The 17,410-nt window shown below is 29.4% G+C and overlaps 1 protein-coding gene across 3 annotated transcripts in view; it reads right to left on the bottom strand.

Annotated features, from left to right (window-relative positions):
• The window catches only part of LOC107441931 (uncharacterized), a 212,284-nt gene that overhangs the window by 121,939 nt on the left and 72,935 nt on the right, over positions 1-17,410 (bottom strand). For all 3 annotated transcript variants that reach the window (XM_087169284.1, XM_087169294.1, XM_087169300.1), the window contains exon 2: positions 16,174-16,254. The gene's annotated coding sequence lies outside the window, so the exon portion shown is untranslated. The remainder of the gene's footprint in view (positions 1-16,173; positions 16,255-17,410) is intronic.

Below are 17,410 nucleotides of genomic sequence, written 5' to 3'. Positions count from 1 at the left end.
ATAATTTGTAATTGGAAGATTAAGAGCAATCTTATTGTAAGTTTAAATTTATCTTCTTTATCTTGAATATCTTGTAAAATCTTTAAATAATAAACACACTAATCACGCCAAGGTCGGTTCTAAACTTTTTAAAAGTAAAAGGAATGTTTGTTTTGAAGATGTAACGTTGCAGAATTAATAATAATCTGCACACACGATATTATGCTCACTCGGGTTTTTGATCTCCCGAAATTTCGTCCCCGTGGCTATGAGAATTTATCAAGAGAGGTCATTGGATTTTTGTCACCAAACTCTCTACTGTCATAAATGTTGGAATATGAATTCGATGTGAATTTAAATTGATTTGAATAGAAATTGATTTATTTATAAAAGGGAAGTTTTAATTCAATGTGATGAGGTTCACTAACATGAGTTGGCTATTCAAGTTATTGATTCAAGATTGTATTAATTAAATCAAAAATATTAATTAAATGATTCTACTTATTTGCTACAGTGTCGACATTCAGTATGCACTGTTAGTGGATGTCGAAAATTTAAAAAAAAACATTATTTGTTTATTATACTACGAAAGTCGTTATTTAGCAATTACTAATGGAAGTGTTGTAGGGAGTAAACAATGTAAACTAACTGTTTTTAAAGAGTTTTCTCTGATGGAAGATAAATGCGGAAGATATTGGAATTGTTTTTCTCACGGATATTCGAAAATATAAATAAAATGCTACTATTTCTCTTTTACGTCAGAAAATATCGACATTCAGTATGCACTGAAGGTAGATGTAGAGTTTTTTTAAATATTGCTATTTTTCTATAAGACAAAAGTCGTTATTTTATAAGCATTGTAAGATGCAAAAGATGCAAATGGACTGTTTTTAATTAGTTATAGCAGCTGAAAGATAAATGTCGATATCCACACTGCAGCTTTAGTGGATAATCGAAATTATTAGTTAAATATTACTATTTCTCTTTTACATCAGCAAATATCGACTATCAGTATACACTGATGATGAATGTCGATGATGAATGTCGATGATGAAATTCGAATGAATTTTTAATTTACCAATGACGAAAATCTTGAAACATTCATATCCCATATTTCATGTAGTTACATTTTATAGTTTATGAGAGGCATCGTTTTAATATCACCAAAACAAGTGTGAAAAAATACATATTCAAAACTAACTTAAATTTACTTTTAGTTCGCGTTCCAAACTAGGCAGTTTTTAATTAGAAGATAGAGAATTAATGGCATTATTATTCTAAATAATAATAAATAAATAAAAAATCCCAAAATGTTTAAGATTTCTGTATCTAGAACTTGTTAAAATGGTACATCTACAGATATTTTTAATATTTAGGCTGTTATAAGCGTAATATGTATTCTACAACCAAGTATGAAAATATTTATCGCCAAAAATGGTAAACCCCATTCTACTTCAAAGAAATATGCAACCCTGCTGTGAATGTTGTTCTTTCCATCTGTAGTGTCAGCTCAGTCAATCTCTATTTAGTTTTTGCAAATGAGATGAAAGCGCAGAAAGAATGTCCCTCGAGTTCCGAAAAGAAACATTCTTTGAATGAAGTTAAGAATATTAAAGCTCCTCGGCACTTTTGATAGCGAAGAAGAGGAAACGGTATTAAAAATATACTTGGAAACATCCTTAGATTTCTTTTAACTGCGCCGAAAATCTTCATTTTTCGCGATTGATTTTAGACTGCACTGTAAAATAAAGTTAATTTAATTACTTTACTTTAAGGTTAACTATTAAAAGCTTAAAAATTGTTTTTAATTCTCATTTGAGTAATTAGTGTTAGAAGTTTTTTTAGATACTATATTCTTAACGAAATTAGATTGCATTATAAATAAAAGCATTTTTATTATTCGTTGGTTTTTTTTTCCACTAAAAAACGGATACGTTGGAAATGAGTTCAAAGTGAGTTTTTTTTATTGAGAAATATTTTTATTTTTTAAATATTCTCACTTAAAAAATATCCTGGTATAACAACACAGAAGGGAAATATTTTAATGAAAATAAGAAACTATTTTTTAACGAAACGGAGATAGCTTTAGAGGTAGCTTAAAGGTATAGATATAGATATACAAAGACGGCGATACAGAGATGGTGATATGGAGATAGTTATAGATATATGCATATACATATATACACTAGCGTGCTAAAGTCTTTGCCAAAGGCAAAGAGTCGTGACTAATACAGTGTCAAATAAAATAAATTTTATTTGTTATACAGTGCATTTTAATATACCAACAAAATATTGATCACAGAAGATTTTTTACTTTACTTTGCTTTCATCAATATTTTAGCAAAGTGACTATTTAACCAATGGTCGACATGGACGACCATTGGTTTTATTACCTTTTATCTCGAAATGGGCGGGAAAGGTAATCGAAAGATTTTGCACTTTCTTGTAAGTTAGGTTCTACGCAGCGGAGTGAGTTTTCACAGAACAATCTCAATTTTCTTACAGAACTTCCGGAGAACTTACAAACGTGAATGAATAGATGCTACACGAAAGTGCAAAATCTCTTTAATAATTACCATACAGCGTGAAATCAACGGGAATTAGCGTGAGAGCATTCATTACCAATCAAGACCTTGTGTGGATAATAAAGTATAACTGAATAGTGCCTTAATATATTACATTTATAATATTTTAGCACAAAACGCTCAACAAACTGTATAGAATACGCTTTTATTTGCATTAAAAATATTATTTTCTTCTAAGGAATTTTTGTAAGAGACCGAGATTTATTCTCAATGTTTTTTATACCAATTAAATTTCAATTTGAAGTTTTCCTCGCGAAATTATTTTTTAAGTAATTCCTCAAACAAAATAAACAAATAAAGAGCTTTATTCATGCTTGTTTGATATTTTAATTTTTATTATCTGTCATGCCGTGTGATTTTCTTTTCAACACTAATTACAGATCATTTATCATTATGTCTTTTGCCATTGGTACATAATTACGGCTGCAGAAATTAAATATAATTGCAGATAATATACGTATCATTCACATTAATGAAAAATCAATGCAGGAATGGAATTTTAAATGATATTTGATGATTAAATTACGAATCTTTAATGACATCGGTTCGAGCCACCTCGTTTAATTACAGGACTCCACCTCAAACATTTTTTCCCCTCCAAATCCATTTATCTCATTATTTAAATTGCAATCCTCCTTACCCCGGAAACAAACTTTAATTTTCAGTCTTTCAAGTTTGCAACTCCCTCAGATTACATTTCCTGTCTTCGATCCGAGGTGGGAAAAAAAGGGGAATGTTATATAAAACTGCCAATAAAAAATTTTACCCTGTCGCTCAATTCAGTTCATAGTGGATCGGTTTGGTAGAAGATTAGGTCTGTGATATGAGAACCTGGGGCTCGTTTGTACCACCACCCTTTGCAGATATATCGAAATATCGATATCTTTGTGGGCCCCTTCATTGATTTACGGATGGCAGCTGTTACCATCTATGGAGAATGATTGCTTCGCTTTAGCCTTTCCAAAACACCGGTTTGTATGAAACAAAGAAAAAAAAAATATGGAAAATCTGTTGGGTTTGCCTTGAGCTCGAGCATGATTCATACATTGTAAAGAATAGTTGCATGTCAAATACTTTTTATCTAATTTTTCAATAAATATATCCAATGTTTCAAAATTTTTTCAAAGATTTGTGGTCTCGAAATAGCAATGATGTGTACATTAATTGTGTTCAGATAAAACTGCATGGGATGATCTAGAAGGTTCATGGCTCGTTTGCATTTGCATTCTCAGAAATAAAACACTCACTTTTGATGATTCAGCAATCTTTGAACTGTATTTCGTTAATTTGGAGAATTATCTCGTCACGAAATCCCATGATTCATGACGAAACGCGAGCTAATAGAAAAAAGATAAAGCGAAAATGCTTTCCCAACTCGGAACCTCTATTGCAATGCATAATGGGAGATAGTTAACTAAAGTGAAGATTAGACGATCGATTTTTCAACGATTTGTGGTCTCAAAATAGCAATGATGTGTACATTAATTATGCTCAGATGAAATTGCTTGGGATGATCTAGAAGCTTCATAGCTCGTTTTGGAATTTGCATTCTCAGAAATATAACACTCACTTTTGATGATTCAGCAATCTTTGAACTGTATTTCGTTAATTTGGAGAATTATCTCGTCACGAAATCCCGTGATTCATGACGAAACGCGAGCTAATAGAAAAAAGATAAAACGAAAATGCTTTCCCAACTCGGAACCTCTATTGCAATGCATAATGGGAGATAGTTAACTAAAATAAGGAATAAACGATCGAAACAAAGAATGATTAATCATTACTCATCTATTGTTAATAAAAGCACGCACTTAGTTGTGAAACACCGAATATGAATGATGAATTTATATTTCCTATATATTTACAGAATACTAAAAAATAAATAAGGGGTGAAATAATTGCAAAATATTTTTAAAATCAAACTCATTCTGATAGGTATAGCTTTATTTAAAAATAAAACAGTACTAGTAATAAAGAGGGAAATGTTTTGAATGGAAGAAAATATTTAGTTTTAAAAGAAGTTATTTTAAATATACTTTAAGATAATGTTATGAGTTTGAAACTTACGGAATTCATATTTTATTGGCCTTTGAGAATAAGAGAGAAATTTGCAGTAAAATCAGTTTCCAGCATTCAGAAATGTTCCCAAGGTATATTGGAATTTATTAAAATTTAACTCAATGATTTAAGAGCAAGGTGACTCAAACTAATATGGTGGTAAGTGACAATCAAAGTTTTTCTTTTTTTTTGGGGGGGGGAGTTCGTATTTGAAGAAACATGGGAGACGAAATTAATGAATGTGGTATCATTTGCATCTCTCATTTGTAACCACTATGCAAAAATTACTCTGTTAAATCATAAAACAAGAAACAAATTAAAAATAACTTATTACTTCTATTTAATATCATATAAATATTTAAGAAAAATATTTATTTTAAAATATTTTTTCTCTTTTGAAGAATATTGGATTCGAAAAGGAGAAGAAAAATCCTGGTAGAATGTTCTACTGTCTGATAATAATATTTCTGCTAACAAAAAAGAAGCAATATTCTGGTACTAAAATTCAAAATATACGGTATTTAAATCATTCACTGGGCAGTTTCTCTGCTTATATGGTAATGGTTTGCTGAAAATTCTGGTTTCCAAAATTATAGTTCTTATTATGACACATTAAGTAAAAAATACAAGACTGTAAAGTAAATTTAACCGAATAAATTGTTTTATGCTATACTCTAAATCATCATCATAGAATTACCAAATTTTATCATACATTAAAAAACCGTATTTTATAGTTATTTTTATCCAAATCATTACCAAAACTCTTAATTAAAAAATTACCGATCTTTATGGTATTCCCATAGACCCAGAAACGCGGTAAATTTTCCCATATTTTGGTAGTTTCGATTATATATTTTTTCTCAGTGTATTAAATTATTTCACAAATTTTCTTTTAATCGCTTTGTTCTAAATGTTAAAGATGCATGTGAATAAAATATTTGTTTATTAAAATCTAAGATTCAGAAACTACTTTACTAGTTAGATATATTTATTTCTGAGCTTTGAATAATAATAATACATATTGTCATTCAAACGTTGTGGAATAAATATTCAATCACCCCAAAATAATTTGGGTTTTAAATTATATACATGATAAATCTGCGATTAAATAGTGGATAAATTAAACATTAGTATGTACATACGCTTTACATTTACTTCGTTGAAGTTGATGTTGTTCAATAACCGTTTTCCGTTACTACTAAATACTGGACATGCATATTCATCTCCAAATTAGCAAACACGCCAGTATTTGCTCTCTAAACCACCCACCACGCGTTAAAAATAGTTCGAAATGGCTACAAACAAAAGAACGCCATAGCTCTTCATTCGCCAGCTTTCAATTGAGATCGGCCATCCGAGGTTCCCTTTCTTCAGAGTTAGAGCACGACAACTAATCTTATCACTTTGTTTAAATGGCCGAAGGAACGAAATTGTCGCCGACAGTCGATTTCGCCAAGCAAGCTACTAAACCAAGCTTTGTTGTATGTCTATCTGCACTCATTAGTTCAATCCACAAAATCTGCTATTACTTGGCCGGCCAAAACAAAGCCTCTGAGAAATCTGACTCATTTTGTCGTTAATTTTGAGACGGTGAATGAATGGAAGGCTGTAGGGGTAAGGATAGAGACATCATGAAAACGTGTAGCCGAAATCCAGGGACTCAAATTTAGAATAAGGTTTGTGACAAAGAATTGTCATTTGAGGCAAACAACGTTAATGATTTCGGTTGAGGAAATTATAATGATAATTAATTCAACATATTTTTGGGAAGTTTTCTGTGGTTGGTGTTTGGAATATTTTAAGTCAGAAAAGAGCTTTAAGTTTGAATGTTACTGATAATAACTTGGAGGATGTTTTCCTAACTGGCATAAATTATCTTTAAAAATGTTTATTTTAAGCAAATATTTGCTTTGTCTGAATAGGAACATACCTAAACATTCTTTTTGGTCGATTAGCTTATGAATAATATTAAAATGAAACGATGCTTGAAAAATTGGAAACTAAATAAATATTTTGTTGCATTTAAAAAAAATAAAGAAAAATAAACATTACAATTACTCACCATTACCTAGTCAGAATAAGTACCTAGGTTATATTTGTTGTGCAAAAACTGACTCTGCATTCTTATCATTATTTAAAAAGTTTAATTTATAGTTCATCTAAATTCTTTTCTTAATAACTATAATTATTAATATCTTTTTATTAATAAGCTTGGCATTTGAGCTGTAATCAAATTCTATGATTGTATATCATGATACTTATTAACTACATCCCCTTTAAATCATTTTATTAATTTAAATCATACATGTTTTTTTATCAATAACAGCACGTATCATAAACGATGGTATATAGAATTTGTTAAATTGTATAGAACGCTTTTTTAATGTTTTATTTTACAGAGGTTTATTGGGAAGTGTAACTGCTAATTTTTTCCCCTACCCTGTCACCCATAACTGAAAGATTTCACATGGGTATGCCTGTGCATTCTTGGTTATTCAAATTTTTAGTTTGATAACAGGAAATGATGAATGAATTCTCTAGCCTACTCGAAAATCAGGAAAATATTGTGTCTTCAATTTTTGCGTGGAAGTTCTTGAATTGAAGACAGTGGGGTTTATCAAATTTTGGGTTTTGTATATTTTACGGAGATTATGCAGGATGTTTATGTTGCAGGAGATTATGCAGGTTGCAAGATGTCATAATGGAGATTATGCAGAATGTCATAATGGAGATTACGCAGGATGTTTAAAAATGACAGCTCTTAATGTACAGTATCAAAAATTAAAATTACAACATAAATACTGATTACAACATAAATATGATTTTTTTTTCGATTAAATATTGATTTGTGACCCCTAATTTGAATACTTTTTAAAATAGTTTTTTAAAAGGATGCTAACAATATCTATTAAAGTGGCCTTCATGGAACATTCTGTACGCGACGAATGGCTATCTACGAGGAGCCTCGACTATGATTACGTCATCCTCGACGTCACGTCTACTTCGAAAATAAGCTTTGATTAAAAGTTATTATTAATCTTTTTATATCTCAAATTTTTGGTGCATTATTGACCTCGCCTATTCTGCAATGAACGGCGAAGCTGTGCGAATGTTGATTAGCCATCTGATGAAAGTTGGGATGCCGTTGGTTGTGGGGACAACAGTGCTTGTACTAGACCCTTTATTAATGAGCTAGCAAGTGATTTAACTCTCCAATCATTGATTTTGATGTTGCTGTTTAGTAGGGAACGGATGAACCACTGTGTGATTGGATTTGGCCTTCCACGTGATGATCTTACGTATTTGAATCGACATACATAGTCGTAAGTTCTGCTGTCTTCCCTATGGGTTGAGACAGTGTTAATTTTGTCTTTGTAATGCTGGGGAACTAAAAATAATTACAGTGTGTTGGAAAAACAAAGTTTTTGTTATGTAATTTTGAATCAAGTACAGTATGAAATGTATTGAGTAGGTTGCTAGTCGTATTTGTGATAAAAAGATATAAAAAAATTTTCATGATTTGTTTGTAAAAAAAATTTTTAAAAATTATTTTTGGATTTTTTACATTGTCATTAATACCGTAAAATAAAATTTGTTATTATACGCCTCATTGGTACATTTTACTTGTTTGAGTGAGATTAATTTTGAGTGTGTGTATGAACTCGATATAAACTATGATATGAAAATAATAAACTATTGTAATAACTAATTCCAAAATTTAGAGAATTTAATCAGCAGGGAGATTTTCTGGTGTGGATTCGATGAAAATTGTATATAATGGAAAGTTACCTTTTAAAAAAATTGAAATTTTGAGAAAGATAGAAGGTAGTTTTCAGGATAAAAGAAAAATTCCAAAAAGTCATTTGCTGAATAAAATTATGAAATTCCAATAACTTAGATACCACAATTTTTAAATTTTTTTCATTGAAGTATTCATAATATAAATATTATTACGAAAATTTTCTTCAGTGATTTAAAAAAAAATTCAAGTAACATTTCATTCTTAGAAATAGAGCAAAACAAAGGAACGAGTAAGTGTTCCAGCAACGTGCCCCAGAAGAAATCTTGAAACAACTTTTATAGCCCTATATTTATTTACGCTGGAACAAAATATAGCAACATTTATTGTACCAAAATATGACAATATTTATCGTACCACACAAGGCCTTAAAGGGAAAAAAACTAGCTTATCAGCAAAGTTTATCACCTCCATTCCCCAAGCACATATTTATATTTAGGAGCCAGATCATTTTCCCCACAATCAACCATTTTTTCCCTATCGGTATTTTTCACTTCAGTTGATGCTCTATTGTCTGTTGCTCCTTAATATCTCTAACTTCTTTCTTTTTCAGCTTCAGGAGAAGGAACCTGAAAAAAAGTACCTATGGATATTTTTAAAGATGAGGATGTGTAGGGGAGGTAGAAGGGGAAAAAAGTACTTTAGGTACTCCGAAGTTCCTTCAACCAAGAAAAATATTCAACCGCTCAACGTTCACGGGATTATTATTTAAATGGACAATTTTTCTCCTTTTTCGCTCGGAACGAGGAAATTCCATTTTGAAATTGATTTTTGAGGTTGTGGAAGGGAGGGCAAAAGAGGGAACATTCACTTTAGGAAAAAAGGGGGTTGGTGAGAAAGGGGATGTGGAATTATAGGAGCGGCTAAATGTGAGTTATCCAGGATTAATGATCCGCTTTGACTTTTGATTTTGTCCGGATAAAAGTGAGTGACCGTTATTTTAGTTTCTCCTTAACTTGTTCGTTAATTTCAAAGGAAAAAAATAAACCAAAGAAATGTGGATTATTTTATTAGATATTTCTTTTGAATAAAAAAAAGATTCAATAGTTTAAATAAAAATAAAGCATCATCTGTTAGTTCTGCTTTCATCCTGAGTATTAAGTTGCTAGAGAAAATTAGAATTTAAATTTTCTTTTTTATGAACCATTTCTAACATGGCGAGACGAGAAACAGGTTTGTTGTGCCGGGAATCTATATGTTTCAAACTCTAAGTGTGAAGGTTGGAATGTATGCTCAAAAATTTAACCAAGTGGTATAATAAATGATTCATTGTGTCTTTAAAAAGAATATTTGGTCCGTGTTTTAATCGAAATAGAATGAATGATAAGTTCAAATGAATTTGTATCGAAGCGAACAATTCGGTCAATGTAACGGGACAATTTCATTGTTTACCATTGTTAAGCTTTTCAAAACGGAATCAAGTTTACACAATGAATATCCTTTAGCGTCCCGGATACCCGGGAGCATCTGAAATACAATGGATAAGACACGGAATCTAATTATTCCTGCTTTAGGTGAGAAATGATCATCCTTTCTAAAGCTCTCACGTGATCCATGGCAATTCTATCGGACGTGAGTATAGGGCTTTTGCTGGCGAAGATACAGGAGGGCTTACAGGAAATTAATTATATGTGGCGGATATGTTTCGACCCAATAAATGTCATATCTCTAACTGAGAGTGGCAGAATTTACGATTGTTTTCCAAAACCTGAGGTTGCGGAAAGATGAATCATTAATTTGACGTGTAATAACAAACGGGTCGGCGTTGAGGGTTGAACTCTGCGGGGACTGTCTCCGATGACGTTGGCTGAGATTAAGCAGTTTGGCGACAAAGTTCTCTGCTGGGATAGATTCTAAGGCCATGAGCATTCACAAAAGCGATCCGCTCACAAATGTCAGGATTATTGCAGTTTGGAACTTCTCCTAAGCTCGCTAGGTCGATAGGAGGAAGTACTGTCCTCAGGGGATAGTTTGGCGCGCTAAGTTGACCAGAATTCGATACTTGATGAGGCTGTTGGCCAAATATCTCATTAAATCCTCCCAAGGCTTTCATCATCACTGTCAGTGCTTGCGTAGGCATAATTTGGAAGGTTTATTTTCGGGAAAGGTAATTTTCTGGCGACATTGGATTTCTCAGAAGAGGAATTTAAAATGACCTGCGGTCTTTCCTCAAAATTGGTAAGGCAACAATTGGAATCGGGGATTTAACACACTGAGATCATGACTGGCAAATTGTTAGAGGAGAAATGGAAGAACTCATTAGGAATTTAAGATCTAAGAGGAATTTTAAGCACGCATTACTTTAATTTTGAATGTTAAATAGGATGTAATCCATATTATCAATGCAAACAGCATTTTGGAGAACTATAGTCACAAAAGCTCGTTGTAAATCAAGCTAGGAACATAAATAAATTGTAAACAAAAGCAAAATACTTGATCAATATTTGCCATATTTCAATTTTTCTTTTAAAATTATTATTTTTTATTTATGTAATAATCTTTGTTTTAGATTTGCAATTATTTTTTATTGTGCGTACTTTAATGCAAATAGAAGTAAATTCACAAATAGAGTTTAAAGTGTTTTCTAGTTTATTAAAATTATTCTCCAAGGATAATTTAAATTAAATATTTTTCGAATCAGTATGAAGACATTTACATTATATTACTTTTTTTATTTAGTTCAATCCGATGTGTACTTAATGTTTAAATTTTTACTCCATTATATAAGCAAAAAATTTGCATTATTAATAAAAATTTTTGCAATCTATATTTACTAATCGAACCTTCTAAGTTGGAGAAGAATAAGTTAATCTACCATTAGGCAGAATTTGTAATAATTTGAAAAAATATTTCTGTGATTCTTTTGAAAATGAATTATTCTCTACGTTGCATTTTTCTAATGAAATGTATTCGAAATTCTTTTTGTTACTCTAAAAGTGTTTACGTTATTATTCAAACGCAGGCATCGTACGGTTTTAATGTTAAATGGCTATTTATAGATGCAAAATTAAATTCTGAAATTGATTACTCCCTTTCTTATTTCGTTTTTTGCTTTCCTTTTCCATTTTATTTACTGATAAGTATCTTCAAGTCTCAGTCTCCTTTTTTGTTATAAAAATATTAAAAATAACATCAGCAACTTTGTATTACTTGCATTTTACAAATCAATAGAAAACTACACATAATCGTTCTACTCAATCTTTGAAACATAGAACTACACATTTTTTTCTTTCCTGCTACACCTTTCTAAATCTTTACCTAACTTTCCATAAATTTTTCACAGACGTAGTATAAAAGTTTTCAATTAGAGTTTTAGGAAGGATATGATATTGGTATGTCACCTACTTATTAGAAATCAAATTGCTCAATAGTAAGAAATTTTTTTTAACCGAATAACTTTTGAATTTTGTTTCAGTTTGATTTCATATCTTTACAAAACACTCTTTACGCTAACTTAACGTTATTGTAGACTCTGATTTCTGGTCAATCTGGCATACTAAAGCTGACCAGTCACCTCAGAAATCTAAAAAATTGGCTTCAAAATTGGTTATAAAATTTCTAATTTGACATTTGAAATCTCGCTACCTTAACTTTCCGATTAAATTTTTCTGAGCAAAAGAAATACCGAGAAATATTTCGCGAACTTTCAAAGCAAAGTTTACAATTGTGTGCGAAAATTTGCGATTCGCTTAAAAAGTTCTCGAGATGCAGCGAAGTATGCAAAACGTGAAGTTATTATTATGGGGTCAAAACTTGTGACCGCTCTCTTGACCAAACTAACCATATTTCCTAGATTTTACTACCCCTTCCCCACACAGTGAGGCCCAGAAACTGAAGCCCCCCTCCAAAAAAAATTTGTTTATTCGAGGAAAGTAAATTTTTTGTCTCTAAATTCGTATATTTAAGAAAAAAATCGTCATATTTCAGGTTAGGTTCTTTAACAATTAATGTTTAGAAGGTGTGTAAAAATCTGATCATCATATTAAAAGTTATTAACTTTTGAGGGCACTGTCCATCAGAAGCTTAACTAAAATTTTATTTATCAAAAGATATGTTCTCAAAAGCTTAATCAAATGATTAATTATAAAAAGCTTAATCAAAAGGTTATTTACAAAAGCTGTACTCTATGTTCTGCTACAGTGTTAAAATTTTAAAATTATTGCCACAAATTTAAAACACTTAGAAATTAAGCTATGTAGTATGAAAAATATTTATATGAGTAATGATGTTTATTTTTCTATGGAACTGTAATGTGGGAAATTTCTAGACCTATTGATTATTATTAAGCTTACCAAATTCTGCGAAACGAAGATGGAATCATTTTTTTTATTTGATGTAAAATTAAAAGAAAAAGTATTTAATTTAAATAAAAACAAGTATTAATAAGCAAAAATAAGTATTAAAACTAATCAGTTTCAAATTGCTTCTTCTAATTAATTGCGAGTTCTCTTGTGTTAAAAATTCTACAGCCGATTCATATAAAATTAATATCTAACACCGGATTTGCAAAACAAATTTTAATAGAACGCTGATATAAAAAGCTTCATCTTCTTCCACTAACAAGTTTTCCTTTTCTCCTTTAGAAGCACGAAAACAAGTTTTCAAATTTATGACCGTTTCTTGTAAGAAACGAAAAAGGAGAATTTGATGAACCGTTTCTAATTAAATTGTTGGTTAAAGTAATTATCTTAAACAGAATTAGATAACCTTAGGGAAAGAGAAATGAAGCATCTACTACTTTTTTGTTGTTGTTGTTGAATTTTTCAGACATATTCAAGCCCAATCCTATCCCGCATTTTCCCTAGTGAGTGTTTATAAACTAAACCATTGTATTTGTTGCTTGTTTTTTTAAATTCAAATAATAAATAAAAGCTGTTCTCGAGCAATGTTTGTGTAATGCATTATACCAAACAACGTGTAGATGGAGTAAAAAAAGTATTATGTTTATTTGTGATAAGTTGAGCGAAATTAAAGAATGCTTGAGCAAACTAAATTGTAATGTGATATTCCTTGCATGAAAATGTGAGCGAAAAATTATGAGGGATATGTTAGAAAATAGAAACAATTTCAATTTGTTTTTTTGAAAGTATTGTTTTTAAAGTTATGATAGAAACAGATGTAGCAACAGCAGGTTTGCTTCCTACTCTTTTTATCATTCATAATTATAGGCAGTGAAAAGTAATTTATTTTCATCCCTGCGGTCCTTTTTTTATTTTATTTAATAAAAACATAATATTCTTCAAATAGTTAAGTTCTTTAGCAAGAAATTCTGTTTTGAATTCATGTTATATATTTTGCTTTACTTAAGAAATTACGTGAAATATATTTTATTAAAGTAATTTTTTTCAAGTTATATGATAAGAACAGATGTAGCAGCAGGATTGCTTTTACATTTTTTTTAATCAATAATATTACAGACAATGGAAAGTAAACTATTTTCCACATTCTGATTTGTTCCAGCTTTGTAATTGATGAATGCGGAGTAATCCTCAAATAACTCTATTTTATGTAATAAAAGAGGTAATAGAAGAACAAAAATTTTGATTTGTTTGAAAGAAATATTTTTAAAGATCGAAACAAATGTAGAAGCAGGTTTACTTCTTTTAATCATTAATAAACATAGGATGCATATGCAATTTTTCTTCCCCTACTAGTAGTCTTTTCCAAGATTTTTTTAAACAAGAATGTATTATTTAACAAGTAATTCTATTTTATATTTTATTTCCTATAGTGTATTATAAAAGGGATCTAATACAATATGAAAATAAATCCTATTTCTGTAAGTAATGTTTTTTAAGTTATGATAGAAACATGTTCAGCAAATGGTTTGTTTACACTTTCTTTGATCATTAACTAATGTGGAAAATATTATTATATTAACGATTATTTACCCCCTGGAGTTCTTCGCACTATTTCTGAATAATCATGGAGAAAAAAAAAAGTATGGTCAAAACTGTGGAGATAGAATATGGGAGAATAAACCCCGTTTCTTGCTCTTCGGGAACTCTAAAATGCTTGATAATTTTTACCGAAGCGCTTTCGTAATAAATTTGGTAAAATTAGCAATAAAGTATGGTTTGTGATAAAGTTTGGTAATTTTATCATGATACCTTAAAGAATATCAACAACACCATTTATTTGATTAAATTTGCATGTTACTTTTGTGTTTTTCTTAAGTTTTGTAGTAATAAGAACTATAATTTTGAAAAGCAGAATTCCTCTTAAACCTTTACCATATGAACGGAAAAATCCCTAAGCGAATGGTTTAAATACCGTATAATTTGGCTTTTAATACCTCAATAATAGGTTTTTTTTTTTCAAGAAATGTTATAACCATACAATATGGAAATTTTACGAAATGTTTATTCTCTGTTTATGTTCCATAAATAAATCTGGCGTTTCTAGAAATTTTTCTCTTTAAAACAATAAAGTGTAGCATTTCTTTTTCCTCTGTAATGATGATAATGATTTAAATGGCTTTATTAGAAACATTATATTTAAATTTGCACACAAAGAAAAAATGAGAAAATGATAATTGTGTATAGTAATAACATTTTACTTTGTATATTCAAATACGAAATTTCTGAATATTTAAATAATTTAATGCAATATTAATAAATTGAATTAAATATTTTAAAGTATTAAAAGTAATAGACTTAAGTTGAATATATAAAAACAAATCTTTATCGGAGATTGAACTTATATTTTAAATCTTAAACATGATTTAAATATAAGTTTAATCTCCCTTCTCGATCATATGTATAAAAGTACTCTATTTGGATATCTCATTGTATTTTAACAAAAATACTTTGACCAAAATATTCTCTATACAAAATGCAGTATATTGAAATATTTTAAAATTAAAAATACTGGAATTAGGCTAAAATTTTGTAAAAACTTTTTTAAATATGATCTAACTTACACGAAAAAAATGGTAAAACTACCGTACTTTATGACAGTGGCATTTCTGATAATAAAAAACAAGTTACACGGTATTTAAACCGTTTATTTTGTAATTTTACTGTTCATATGGTAACGATTTAGCAACAATACTATTATTTAAAGTTATAGTTCTTATTACAGTACATTCAGTAAAAAAATACACAAATTAAAAGTAAATTTTAACCGAAAAATTGTTTTTATGCCACGCTTTAGGATATTTTGATAAATTAACTAAATTTTATCACATTCACCAAATTTTATCACACATTACTAAACTGCATTTTGTTGTTAATTTTAACAAAAACATTACCGAAGCGATTCTTTAAATATTACCTAGCTTTTTGGTGTTTTCATAGTGCTAGAAATACGGTTAATTTTATCTTATTCCAATTGATTTGACGGTACTTATTTTAAAATGAATATATTCATAATTGATGCATGGATAATTCATGCATAATTCTTTTTATAATTGCAAATAGTTACTACAATAGTGCATCGCGTTATGTAACATAATAAGGTAATGTAATTATGTTATGTAATTTTTGTGTTACGGTAATGATGAATAGTAATCATGCATAATCATGCCCGCAATGGTAAAAACTCCATATGTTATAATTACTACAAACTACTACCATATGTTATAATATGCATTTCTACCATATGCTATAATTACTTTATTTTTAAATTACATTTTATGCTTAACACTTCATTTATTTAATGCAAACAATTACTTGCTTTACGTGTTATTTGTGAAGGATTAAGTTGGATGAAATAGTTTGAAAAATTTAAAATGATAATGCTTATACTTACGAAAACCATTCAAATCCTGTCAATGTTGTGGCTTTTTATACTTGTTTAATCTGCGCATTCAGATTACTCAAAAGGCAGAATCTATAAAGTATAAAAACAAGAATTTACTTTTTGCATTTTTTTTACAAATTTTCTAAAAATTTAAGTAATATATTTGTCATTTTACACTTCGGATAAATATTCGGATTGGAAACTTATTATGAAGCTAAAATAAGCATAATAAGGTAATTAAGCATAATAAGCTAGAATAATAATAATAATAATAAATAATGATAATAGTAAATAATAATAATAAGCTAAATAATAAATAAGCATAATTAGCTAAATAAGCTACAATAAGCATAAAATAAGTATAATGTAAAGCATTTTGGACATTTAATATGTGCAACAAAGAAACGTTTATTAGGATTGATAGATTGCTGGGAAGCAAAAAGTGCTTTTTGAGATTTAATTATCGGACAACAAGAAAAAGGAAATATTATGAGACAAAAAATGCATTACCCATTAATTTTGTGACATATAAAAAAAAACATATTGGATAGTTATTAATTATGAATCAAAAAAGAATATTATGCAGTTTTTGAGGCAACAAAAAGTTACTTAATAAAAAAAAACTGATTTGACTTCAAAAATATGCAGATGGAATTAAAAGTCAACATGTTTCAAGAGCTCAAAAATAGGCGTCCATTTTCAAGACTTGCCAGATGTGAATAAAGAGAAGCAAAAGTGATTTGAAAATTCAAGCGCAAAATTGCCAACGAAAAATGGAAAATAAAGGTGAGTAATAAAGGCACAGTAGCCGGGAGTGAAACAAAAACAAAGCAAAAAAATGAAAAATGAAACCAATAAAAGCTACTGTGGTCGAGAGGGGCGAATCAGAAGTAAAATGCATTTCCACGAGCTATACAGAGGTAATGAGGAACAAATGTCATTATTATGTTCATATGAAGGAAACATCATCAAGAGCTGATCATCATTGAGCTGATGTGACTAGGTGAGAAATAATTTTGCATAATTATAATAAAGTTATACCTAAGATTCTAATAGTGTGCAACAATTGATGATTTTTGATGATTCTTGATAACAGACATAATCTATCGTGTTCTCTTAGTTCTAAATTTTTCTTATAACTTGACAATGTTGGAGACTTTATTAGATGGTTTTTACTTAAAAGGATTTCATCATTATTTTTTTTAATATTTCTTCTGTATATTTTTGAATATTGTGTACTTCAATT

This window comes from Parasteatoda tepidariorum, chromosome 1, assembly GCF_982258835.1.
Source record: "Parasteatoda tepidariorum strain Cologne lab strain chromosome 1, Ptep-v5.0, whole genome shotgun sequence".
NCBI lineage: Eukaryota > Metazoa > Arthropoda > Arachnida > Araneae > Theridiidae > Parasteatoda > Parasteatoda tepidariorum.
The sequence above is the reverse complement of the archived record's forward strand: the minus strand, read 5'-3'. Positions and strand labels throughout refer to the sequence as shown.